The sequence below is a fragment of the Bombina bombina genome, chromosome 2, assembly GCF_027579735.1.
Source record: "Bombina bombina isolate aBomBom1 chromosome 2, aBomBom1.pri, whole genome shotgun sequence".
In the NCBI taxonomy this organism is placed as follows: Eukaryota; Metazoa; Chordata; class Amphibia; order Anura; family Bombinatoridae; genus Bombina; species Bombina bombina.
The window spans coordinates 267,141,475-267,154,897 of NC_069500.1; positions in this window are offsets into that span (position 1 = coordinate 267,141,475).

Here is a 13,423-nt window from a genome sequence, read left to right on the forward strand (position 1 = left end):
TAAAGTTGCGTCTTATTTTGAAGCAACCTTTACTTTTGTGTCACAATTAGAAAACTAAAGTTTTAGCCATCATCTATTAAATTAAATGAAATTTAGGCATGTAATATATGGTGTAGAGATCTTCAGTTAACCATATTGTAAATTGGCGAAATTTCTCAAGATTTATTTATAACAAAGTGGTCTTATATCAGCAATTTAGCTATGAATATTACTAATTCTCTCCAGGTCAATAATGTGCATAGTAAAATAAAGCAACTTCTAATTTTAATAATCCAAAGTTCTAATTCGTGCATTCAAAGAATTCAAATATAACCTCAATATATTAAACATTCAACATTGATAAAGTTAATGTCTCTGGTAGATCTCTTTATTAGATCGTCTTTGATTTTGTGCTAAGACATTTCACAAGATAAGGCTACATCTGAATATATACTTATCGTATTCTAAGGCGTGTCACAGAGGGTCCAATTTCTTGGGTCTGGCTGTATAGCTCATTACTGATCACATGAATTGTGCGGTCTGGTTCCATATGTGGGTTCACCAGTCTTTTTCTTCTTGAAAATTTGGACTTGTTTTTAAATCTGACTTGTTTGTCCACTGATTGACTAGGGGACAAAGAGCCCTTAGTCAAAAGACTGTTAAGATTGATAACATCACATTGTTCTGAGAAAGATAGGGGCAGACTCTGGTCATCCACTCTCCTATCTAGTAATGGAGTAGAATTCTCAGTCATGGAAATGCTTGCGCAAAGTTAAATTCCTTATTAGTCTGTTAAGATCTAAGATGGTATTAAAAAGGTTGAAATCACTGGTTGGTGCAAAACCTAAACCTGTGGCTCAAGACTTTGATTTGTATGGGGGTTAATTCAACATCTGATAGATTAATGATCTGAAAATGTAACGTCTCTGTTGGGATCTGTTTGTTCTCTGAGGATACCTGGGTTCTGAGGTACCTATTGCCCCTGTTCCCCTCCCTAGGACTTGTGGAGGGATTGAAAAAACCTGTTCAATAGCTCTGGAATCTCGCACAGTCCTATTGTCTGTATTCATGGAACCCATACCCATATGTGTATTAACAATGGGAGGAGAAATATGATAGTTCTGATATGACTGACCACTGTGATATGTATTTGCTGCCATATTCTGTTGTGTATAGTCATACTGTGATGTTATTGGCTGTTGAAAAGATGTGGTACCTGAGGGCATTGCCATGTGTGCATGATCATCATAAGGTCTAGGCCTAGTGCGATTATCATTAGGCATTTCAGTGATAGTTCTGTATGAGGATACTTGTGTATTACTTGGTTGTTTCAAAATACCTTGGGGAATTGTAGGTAGAGTGTAGTGAACAGTGTCTCTATTATGTGTCTGAGAGTCATCCCCTCCTGAATCTCCCTCACTATCACTGAATGTAACCTGTCTGCTATTCCTCCAGCGTCTATTGCGTCTATTACGACTGCTACTCCGCTGTCTATTCTGTTGTTTTCTGGCTATAAATCTCTGCTGTTTATTTCATATATAAACAGTGTTAGCTTGATAATCACTATTATCCCTGATGAATTTGGAATGTTTATGTTCCATTATCTGCAGTTTCGTGTCTGCTACAACCTTTAAAAGCTGTTCATCAAATCCCTTAAACTGACTGTCCTGACTTCTTTTATTTAGCTCATTTTGTATCTCTGCAATATCTATTCTAAGCATTTTGAGCAAATGAATTTTATATCCAATCAATAACATCATCAGTTTCAGGGAACAGTCAGTTAAAGTCTGATTCCAATCATCAATGAAAGACTTATCGTTGGTCTCAAAGGATGGGAACTTTTGTATTCTCATACCCCTGGGTACCATCTGTTGAGAATAATATCTCTCAAGAGTCCAGATATCCCATTGTAGTTTATGTTCTTTGATTAAGTTTGTTTCCATCTCTATAAACAGAGTATTCAATGTCATGATAGTCCTGTCCGTAGAAAAAACCTTATCAATGTCCTGCTGGAGACAATCCCTCTCAGTCACTGGAATGAGGGAATAGTAGGTTTGATTCTGTTCCTCCATGTTAAATAAGGAGCACAAGTATGAAAAACTTGAAATGTATGACAAACCACCTTTTCCTTTACTGTCACAGGCAAAACATATGACATTGAAAGATGTCTCAATTGCTCATCAAGCAATGTTATTTATATGTTGGAGTGTACACAATGTCAGGTCCAATATATAGGACTTACGACTAGAGACGTAAGATCCCGTATGCGGGAACATTTTAGTACCATCAAAGTGGGGAAAGCAACTACTCCAATTGTGCAGCACTTTGTCACAAAACATCATAACAGCATTGCTTCATTAAAATGGAAGGCAATCGAACAAGTGGTTACTCCCCAGAGGGGGGGGTGACAAAGAAAAGTTGTTAGGAAAACAAGAAATGTTCTGGATTTTCCAGCTGGAAACCAGACATCCCAGAGGTTTAAATTCCCAATATGATCTAATCAATTATTGGGAATAATAATATCAGATATCCCTTAGTTCTTTTGGATTCAAATATTAAATTAAATTTTATTTTATTTGCTCCATCCTTAGGCATAGAGTCATATTCATATATATTTTGATACACTTAACAACATTTAATCCATATATTTTCAGACTGGATTAGCTGTAGATTTATTGACATTTTCAATTTCCAGCTTTATGATAGTTATTATAAATATAGAGAATTACATATTTGAGACTGGCAATAACTATTATTATTAATAGGTTAGTTTTAATTATAGACACTTTAATATGATACACCAGGATAATTCCAAAGGCTAGGTTTTACATAAGACAAAGCCGGCATTCAGTGTTTGTACTTTCAATTTATTTATTTATGTTTGTCTTTGAAGTTCTTTATGACTCAAATGTTTTGTTATGCTGGATTGACCTATAGTGGATATTTGTTAGTTTCACAGGTAACTAATCACAGTTTCAACAGGCCTATTGTTTTTTGAACCAATCACAGCCCAGGGGAGCCTTTTTAAACTGAATAGATCAGCAATGTGATATTGGCTATGAGTAAGGCTACGGCCGAAACGCGTAAGCCACAGTGTTAGGTGTTTGGACTTTTTGTGCTCTGTCCCCATGTTGGATTTTAACTTTTACAATAAAGTATTTAGCTTTTAAATCTGACCCCGGACTTGCTCTCTTCTCTTTGGATTATTTTTGCCGTTTAACCGAGGAACAGATTGAAGGAGTGAGTGCTGGTACCTATTGTCCAATGGGAGGAAGGAAGGTGTGCAAAGGTTAACCAATCAGGATCGTTAGCGTCAGCAGTGAGTCACGCCAAGGCCTGTGTGCATCTGGATCTACCTGTGAGAGAGGAGTTCGTTCGGCGAGCGGTGTTAGGCATACCCGCAATTGAACCCAAAGGAAGGGACCGCGAGACAGTCCAGGATCACCGGAGTCGCCAGTCTCCCTCAGAATTGACTGTGAGTACACGAACAATACTGTGGTAGGGCGGTGAATGCTATTATTTTACGCTATATAGCTGCTAAGGAATTTGAGCCCTGTTACCCAGTATCCTGCACGGATTGTACCGTATGAAGTGGTTTATGCATCAACTCACTATTTAAAAACTATTTTGCTCTAGGCACACAGGCTGAACTGTATCAAGGTGTTAACTGACAACAAATTTGTTGTTTACTACAAACGGATATTATCACTTGTGTTACTATACTCCCTACGTACCAGCACTTTTATCCCCACATAGTACACACAATTTATGGGGACTGTATGAATAGGTGATCTTGTCTACCAAATTGTTTTTCCTCATTTTTAAAGGCCCAGGTGGAAGCCACAGCTCTAGTAGAATGAGCTGTAATCCTTTCAGGAGGCTGCTGTCCAGCAGTCTCATAGGCTAAACGGATTATACTCCGAAGCCAAAAAGAAAGAGAGGTTGCCGAGGCCTTCTGACCTCTCCTCTGTCCAGAGTAAACAACAAACAGGTTAGATGTTTGGCGAAAATATTTAGTAGCCTGTAAGTAAAACTTCAAGGCACGGACTATGTCTAGATTATGCAAAAGACGTTCCTTCTTTGAAGAAGGATTAGGACATAATGATGGAACAACAATCTCTTGATTGATATTCTTGTTAGAAACCACCTTAGGTAAAAACCCAGGTTTTGTACGCAGAACAACTTTATCTGAATGAAAGATCAGATAAGGAGAATCACAATGTAAGGCAGATAACTCCGAGACTCTTCGAGCCGAGGAAATAGCCATCAGAAAAAGAACTTTCCATGAAAGAAGTTTGATATCAATAGAATGAAGGGGTTCAAATGGAACCCCTTGAAGAACTTTAAGAACCAAGTTTAAGCTCCATGGAGGAGCAACAGGTTTAAACACAGGCTTAATTCTAACTAAAGCCTAACAAAATGCCTGAACGTCTGGAACTTCTGCCAGACGCTTGTGTAAAAGAATAGACAGAGTAGAAATCTGTCCCTTTAAAGAACTAGCTGATAATCCTTTGTCCAAACCCTCTTGGAGGAAGGACAATATCCTAGGAATCCTAACCCTACTCCATGAGTAATTCTTGGATTCACACCAATGAAGATATTTACGCCATATCTTGTGGTAAATTTTCCTGGTGACAGGCTTTCATGCCTGTTTTAAGGTATCAATTACTGACTCGGAGAAGCCACGCTTTGATAGGATCAAGCGTTCAATCTCCATGCAGTCAGTCTCAGAGAAAGTAGATTTGGATGATTGAAAGGACCTTGTATTAGAAGGTCTTGTCTCAGAGGCAGAGTCCATGGTGGAAAGGATGACATGTCCACTAGGTCTGCATACCAAGTCCTGCGTGGCCACGCAGGCGCTATCAATATCACCGATGCTCTTTCCTGTTTGATTTTGGCAATCAGACGAGGGAGCAGAGGAAACGGTGGAAACACATAAGCCAGGTTGAAGAACCAAGGCGCTGCTAGAGCATCTATCAGTGCCCCTTCTGGGTCCCTGGACCGGGATCCGTAACAAGGAAGCTTGGCATTCTGGCGAGACGCCATGAGATCCAATTCTGGTTTGCCCCAACGAAGAACCAATTGAGCAAACACCTCCGGATGGAGTTCCCATTCCCCCGGAAGAAAAGTCTGACGACTTAGAAAATCCGCCTCCCAGTTCTCTAGACCTGGGAGATGGATCGCTGACAGGTGGCAACAGTGAGTCTCTGCCCAGCGAATTATCTTGGAGACTTCTGACATCGCTAGGGAACTCCTGGTTCCCCCTTGATGGTTGATGTAAGCCACAGTTGTGATGTTGTCCGACTGAAATCTGATGAACCTCAGTGTTGCTAGCTGAGGCCAAGCCAGAAGAGCATTGAATATTCCTCTTAACTCCAGAATATTGATTGGGAGGAGTTTCTCCTCCTGAGTCCATGAACCCTGAGCCTTCAGGGAGTTTCAGACTGCACCCCAACCTAGAAGGCTGGCATCTGTTGTTACAATTGTCCAATCTGGTCTGCAAAAGGTCATACCCTTGGACAGATGGGCCCGAGATAACCACCAGAGAAGAGAATCTCTGGTTTCCTGATCCAGATTTAGTAGAGGGGACAAATCTGTGTAATCCCCATTCCACTGACTGAGCATGCATAATTGCAGCGGTCTGAGATGCAGGCACGCGAATGGCACTATGTCCATCGCCGCTACCATTAAGCCGATTACCTCCATGAACTGAGCCACCGTGGGGCGCGGAATGGAGTGAAGAACACGGCAAGCATTTAGAAGTTTTGATAACCTGGACTCCGTCAGGTAAATTTTCATTTCTACAGAATCTATTAGAGTCCCTAGGAAGGAAACCCTCGTGAGAGGAGATAGAGAACTATTTTCTTCGTTCACTTTCCACCCATGACACCTCAGGAATGCCAGAACTATCTCTGTATGAGATTTGGCAATTTGAAAGCTTGACGCCTGTATCAGGATATCGTCCAGGTAAGGAGCCACCGCTATGCCTCGCGGTCTTAGGACCGCCAGAAGTGAGCCCAGAACCTTTGTGAAGGTAGGCATCCTTTAAGTCCACTGTGGTCATGTACTGACCCTCTTGGATCATGGGTAAAATGGTTAGAATAGTCTTGAATGACGGAACTCTGAGGAATTTGTTTAGGATCTTTAAATCCAAAATTGGTCTGAAGGTTCCCTCTTTTTTGGGAACCACAAATAGGTTTGAATAAAACCCCTGTCCTTGTTCCGTCCGCGGAACTGGATGGATCACTCCCATTACAAGTAGATCTTGTACGCAGCTTAGAAATGCCTCTTTCTTTATCTGGTTTGCAGATAATCTTGAAAGGTGAAATCTCCCTTGTGGAGGAGAAGCTTTGAAGTCCAGAAGATATCCCTGAGATATGATCTCCAACGCCCAGGGATCCTGAACATCTCTTGCCCACGCCTGGGCGAAGAGAGAGAGTCTGCCCCCTACTAGATCCGTTGTCGGATAGGGAGCCGCTCCTTCATGCTGTCTTAGAGGCAGCATCAGGCTTTCTGGCCTGCTTGCCCTCGTTCCAGGACTGGTTAGGTTTCCAGGCCTGCTTGGATTGAGCAAAAGTTCCCTCTTGTTTTGAAGCAGAGGAAGTTGATGCTGCACCTGCCTTGAAATTTCAAAAGGCACGAAAATTAGACTGTTTGGCCTTTGATTTGGCCCTGTCCTGAGGAAGGGTATGACCCTTACCTCCAGTAATGTCAGCAATAATTTCTTTCAAACCAGGCCGAATAAGGTCTGCCCCTTGAAAGGAATGTTGAGTAATTTAGACTTTGAAGTCACATCAGCTGACCAGGATTTGAGCCATAGCGACCTACGCGCCTGGATGGCGAATCCGGAATTCTTAGCCGTTAGTTTAGTCAAATGAACAACGGCATCAGAAACAAATGAGTTGGCTAGCTTAAGAGTTGTAAGCTTGTCAATAATTTCAGTCAATGGAGCTGTATGGATGGCCTCTTCCAGGGCCTCAAACCAGAATGCCGCAGCAGCAGTGACAGGCGCAATGCATGCAAGGGGCTGTAAAATAAAACCTTGTTGAATAAACATTTTCTTAATGTAACCCTCTAATTTTTTATCCATTGGATCTGAAAAAGCACAACTGTCCTCAGCCGGGATAGTGGTACGCTTTGCTAAAGTAGAAACTGCTCCCTCCACCTTAGGGACAGTCTGCCATAAGTCCCATGTAGTGGCATCTATTGGAAACATTTTTCTAAATATAGGAGGTGGGGAAAAGGGCACACCGGGCCTATCCCACTCCTTACTAATAATTTCTGTAAGCCTTTTAGGTATTGGAAAAACATCAGTACTCACCGGCACTGCATAGTATTTATCCATCCTACACAATTTTTCTGGCACTGCAATTGTGTCACAGTCATTCAGAGCAGCTAATACCTCCCCAAGCAATACACGGAGGTTCTCAAGCTTAAATTTAAAATTAGAAATCTCTGAATCAGGTCTCCCCGATTCAGAGACGTCACCCACAGACTGAAGCTCTCCGTCCTCAGGTTCTGCATATTGTGATGCAGTATCAGACATGGCTCTTACAGCATCTACGTGCTCTGCATCTCGTCTAACCCCAGAGCTATCGTGCTTGCCTCTCAATTCAGGCAATCTGGATAATACCTCTGACAGGGTATTATTCATGATTGCAGCCATGTTCTGCAAAGTAATCGCTATGGGCGTCCCTGATGTACTTGGCGCCATATTAGCGTGCGTCCCATGAGCGGGAGGCGAAGGGTCCGACACGTGGGGAGAGTTAGTCGGCATAACTTCCCCCTCGACAGACCCCTCTGGTGACAATTCTTTTATAGATAAAGACTGATCTTTACTCTTTAAGGTGAAATCAATACATTTAGTACACATTCTCCTATGGGGCTCCACCATGGCTTTTAAACATAATGAACAAGTATCCTCTGTTTCAGACATGTTTGTACAGACTAGCAATGAGACTAGCAAGCTTGGAAAACACTTTAAAGCAAGTTAACAAGCAATATAAAAAACATTACTGTGCCTTTAAGAGAAACAAATTTTGACAAAATTTGAAATAACAGTGAAAAAAGGCAAAATTTTTACAGTGTATGTAACAAGTCAGCAGAGCATTGCACCCACTTGCAAATGGATGATTAACCCCTTAATAACAAAAACAGAATAATAAATGACAAAAACGTTTTTTAAACACAGTCACAACAACTGCCACAGTCTACTGTGATGTTACCCTCCTCAAACACGAATTTGAAGCCTTTTGAGCCCTTCAGAGATGTCCTGTATCATGCAGAGGGAAGCTGAATGTCTCTGTCAGTATTTTTAGCAGCACAGAAAAGCACTAAAATAGGCCCTTCCCACTCATATTGCAACAGTGGAAAGCTTCAGGAAACTGTTTCTAGGCAAAAATCAAGCCAGCCATGTGGAAAAAAAACTAGGCCCCAATAAGTTTTGTCACCAAACATATATAAAAACGATTAACATGCCAGCAAACGTTTTATATTACACTTTTATAAGAGTATGTATCTCTGTTAATAAGCCTGATACCAGTCGCTATCACTGCATTTAAGGCTTAACTTACATTAATCCGGTATCAGCAGCATTTTTCTAGCAAATTCCATCCCTAGAAATATATTAACTGCACATACCTTATTGCAGGAAAACCTGCACGCCATTCCCCCTCTGAAGTTACCTCACTCCTCAGAATATGTGAGAACGGCAGTGGATCTTAGTTACTTCTGCTAAGATCATAGAAATCACAGGCAGATTCTTCTTCTAATGCTGCCTGAGATGAAACAGTACACTCCGGTACCATTTAAAAATAACAAACTTTTGATTGAAGTTAAAAAACTAACTATAATACACCACTCTCCTCTTACTACGTCCATCTTTGTTGAGAGTTGCAAGAGAATGACTGGATATGGCAGTGAGGGGAGGAGCTATATAGCAGCTCTGCTGTGGGTGATCCTCTTGCAACTTCCTGTTGGGAAGAAGAATATCCCACAAGTAATGGATGATCTGTGGACTGGATACACTTAACAAGAGAAAGTAATAATTATAAAAATCTAGATAAAAGAAGTCACAATTAATAGAATTCATATAAGTTGCAAAAAATACCAGACCAGTTTCTATAGATACATACAAAGAGAGAAGCGCTATACCAGGAATTAACAACAGCTCAGTAGCTTGTTCTATAGCGAGTTACCACCTAGGCGCAGCCTCTGTTAGCCCAGTTGTGCTTTTCATAAAGGAAAACTTTAATGAAGTATATCAGTGTGGTCCCGCAGAGTAAGATCAGTCCAGCCCCCAAAAACAGGCAATTCTGCTCTGAACAAGGAACATGAGAACCCCAGACGATTGTTTCTATAGATACCTATATTGGGCCAGATTAACAGTTACGCACAAGCGAAAAGGGCTTTATCATGGCTGTTTGCTCGCATCAGGTTTACCGCTCGTATTACAAGCTAAAATTAAACGAGAAACACATCAAAAATACATTACAAGATACAGTTACACTCATAATAACCCTATCTAATAAATATGATTTTTTAACAAAATTGCACAAAAAAGTTATAAGCGTTCAAATATATGAGGTCTCAGGTGTTAGAAAAAAAGGTAGGCAAAGGACTTTAACATTAAGAGACATATACATGTCTAAATATGCATATGCATGTATATATGTGTGTACATATTTATTTATATGTGTACATATGTATGTACAGACACATAAATACATAAATACATATGTACACACATATAGACATATATAGAAGTGCGTTGGAGCCCTTTGCAGTAAAGTAGATGAAAACATGAAAAAGTATATTTATGCAATATTCATATTTAGTGTTATACTGTGTATTTGCTGTAAATATTTCACATTCCAATGTTCTTCGCAAAGGGGAATATTTTATATCTATACTAGAAGCTGCATCCCGGTGGAATCTTCTTTCACCACCCTGCCATTTTCATAATCCACCTGGATGCAGCGTAGGAAAACCCGAAGCCTTAAAAAAAAACACGCAACCGCACGAAATAACGGAAAAACATGTAACCGTCCGCAAGAAATAAATAAAAAACACATAACTGCCAGCACGAAGTATAAAAAAAAAACATAACCTCCGGCTCGAAGTATCATCAAACACCAAAACCGCCAACCCCCACATCGCAAAATAAAGTAATTAACCACTAATCCGCAAATAACATAATTAAAATATTAACCCCTTAACTACCAATCCCCCATATCACAATAAACCTAATTAACCTATTAAACCCTAAACCAACAAACCCCCACATCGCAATAAACCACATTAACCTATTAACCACTAAACCTCCACAATGCAAATAACTAATTTAATTACTAAGCCCGCTAACCTAATACCCCCTAAATTAACCACAATATTAAGTTACACTTAAATAAAACCTAACATTAAATTACAAAAAAATTATCTAAAATTACAAAAAAAATTTTTTTATCAAAAATAAAATAAATTAAACCTAATCCCTATAAAAATAAAAAAGTCCTCCCAAAATAAAAACACCCCCTAAACTAAACTACCAATAGCCCTTTTGTAGGGCATTGCCCTAAGTTAAACAGCTCTTTTACATTTAAAAATTACTAAATCCCCTCTTCCAGCCCATTAAATCACTGATTTAAAAAAAATAAAAAAATCCTAACACTAAGCCCCAAATAGGTACTCACCGCTCCTGAAGTCCAGCGGAGAAAGTCTTTTTTCAGGCGGCTCCATCATCTTCTATCTTCATCCGGAGTGAAGGCGGAGGGGAGCTGGCTTCCCCGATGCGTGGATCCTCAGCAGCGGTCCTTCTGGCGTGGAGGCTACGTCCATCGCAAACTGAAGATTGAATGCAAGGTACCCCATATTTATTTGGGTACCTTGCATTCCTATTGGCTGAATTTTTTAACTCAGCCAATAGGATGAGAGCTACTGAAATCTTATTGGCTGATTTGAACAGCCAATAGGATTTCAGTAGTACTAATCCTATTGGCTGATTTCAAAATATTCAGCCAATAGGAATGCATGGAACCCCAAATTGATTGCGGTACCTTGCATTCAATCTTCAGTCTATGATGGACATCGGATGAAGAGGAGCCTCCATGCCGCCGAGGACCACCGCTGCGGATCCACGCATCGGGGAAGACAGTTTCCCACCTCCGCTTCGCCTTCGTTCCGGATAAAGATAGATGATTGAGCCGCCTGGAAGAAGACCTTCTGCGTCGGACTTCAGGAAAGGTGAGTACCTATTTGGGGCTTAGTCTTAGGCTTTTTTATTTTTTTGGGGTGGCTTTTCTTTTAGATTAGGGTTTTTTGGGCTGGAAAAGAGCTGATTGCCCTTTTAAGGGCAGTAAAAGAGCTGAATGCCCTAGGGGGTAATTGGTAATTTGTTTAGGTAAAAGAGCTGTTTAACTTAGGGCGATGCCCTACAAAAGCTCTTTTAAGGGCTATTGGTAGTTTAATATTAGATTAGGGAGTGTTTTTATTTTTGGGGGGATTTTTTATAGGGGTATTAGTTTAGGTTTAATTTTTTTATTTTGGATAGCTTTCTTTATTTTATATATATATATTACCAAAATACTGTATATATATATATATATATATATATATATATATATATATATATATATATATATATATATATATTTAAATAAATATGTATCTATGAATAAAAAGAACATATTCTGCTATGTGAGCATTCCAACATTGGAATGTGAAAACGCGATTGGGTGTTTTTCTCCACTTTTCGCGCTCTATTGAAGTCTATGGGGAATATGTTAACTCAGGCGCTAAATTCAAAGTTCAGCTTTTTACATGCGCTTAGCTAGCGCAGAAAGTTTACTTTTAACTAATTTTAAGTGTAGGTATCCCTCCTTACTCTCCCACCTCTCTGGCCCCCTAACAAATCTCTTACCTTCCCCCTCCCACTGTCCCCCACCAATAAATACATATTTCTATATCTATATATCCGATACTTTTTTAGTAAAATATATATCTATACCCGTGCTTTCCAAACTGTGTGTCGTGACACATTAGTGTGTCGGCAGCAGTCTGTAAGTGTGTCCCTGCTTCAGCACAAGTTTTTTTTAATTTAACCCCTTAACGACCAAGGACTCACTTAACGACCAAGGACGTGCCTGGCACGTCCTCTGGGGTTTGACGCTCTGGAAGCGATCCTGATCGCTTCCAGCAGCTTCTAAGTTATTGCAGCGATGCCTCAGTATTGAGGCATCACTGCAATACCTTTTTTGGCACACCGATGCAGAGAGGGCAACTCTGTGGCCCTCTCTACATCGCCCAGCGATGGTGCCGATCGTTGGTGGGTGGGAGCAGCTGCAGGGAGGCGGGTGGGCGGCCCATCGCTGGCAATCTTTTGGCCAGCAGTTGGAAAAGATCGCCGGGCTTAACAATTTCAAAGTGGTGGGAGAGGGTGGTGGGTGGCAGTTGTGGATGGGAGGGGGGAAATCATTTTTAAAAATAGATCTAGGAGGGGAGGGGGGAGGGTATGCAGTGGGAGCAGCTACACTACAGAAAAAAGTAGGTATTAAAAAAACACAAAAAAAACAACACATTTAAGTGCAAAGTGGGTACTGGCAGACAGCTGCCAGTACCCAAAATGGTGGGAAATAGTTAGTGGGGGGAGGGTTAGAAAGCTCTTTGGGGGGGATCAATGAGGTTGGGGGCTAAGGAGATATTATACACAGCAGAATATATATATATTTAAAAAAAAATATGAAAAAATAATAATGAAAAAAGCCTTTTATTTTAGTACTGGCAGACTTTCTGCCAGTACTTAAGATGGCAGGGACAATTGTGGGGTGGGGTGGGGGAGGGAGGAGAGCTGTTTGAGAGGGATCATGGGGTGGGATGTGTCAGGTGGGAGGCTGATCTCTACACTAAAGCTAAAATTAACCCTTCAAGGTCCCTACAAGCTACCTAATTAACCCCCTCACTGCTGGGCATATTACAAGTGTGGTGCGCGGTGGAATTTAGCGGCCTTCTAATTACAAAAAAGCTATGCCAAAGCCATAATGCTATTTCTGAACAAAGGGGATCCCAGAGAAGCATTTACAACCATTTGTGCCATAATTGCACAATTTGTTTGTAAATAATTTCAGTTACAGTTTGTAAGTAATTTCAGAAACCTAAAGTCTGTGAAAAAGTTTGTGAAAAAGTGAACAATTTCTTTTATTTGATCGCATTTGGTGGTGAAATGGTGGCATAAAATATATCAAATTGGGCTTAGATCAATACTTTGGGTTGTCTACTACACTACAGCTAAAATTAACCCTACATGCTCCCTACAAGCTACCTAATTAACCCCTTCACTGCTGGGCATAATACAAGTGTGGTGCGCAGCAGCATTTAGCAGCCTTCTAAAATATATATAATTGGGCTTAGATCAATACTTTGGGTTGCCTACTACACTACAGCTAAATTT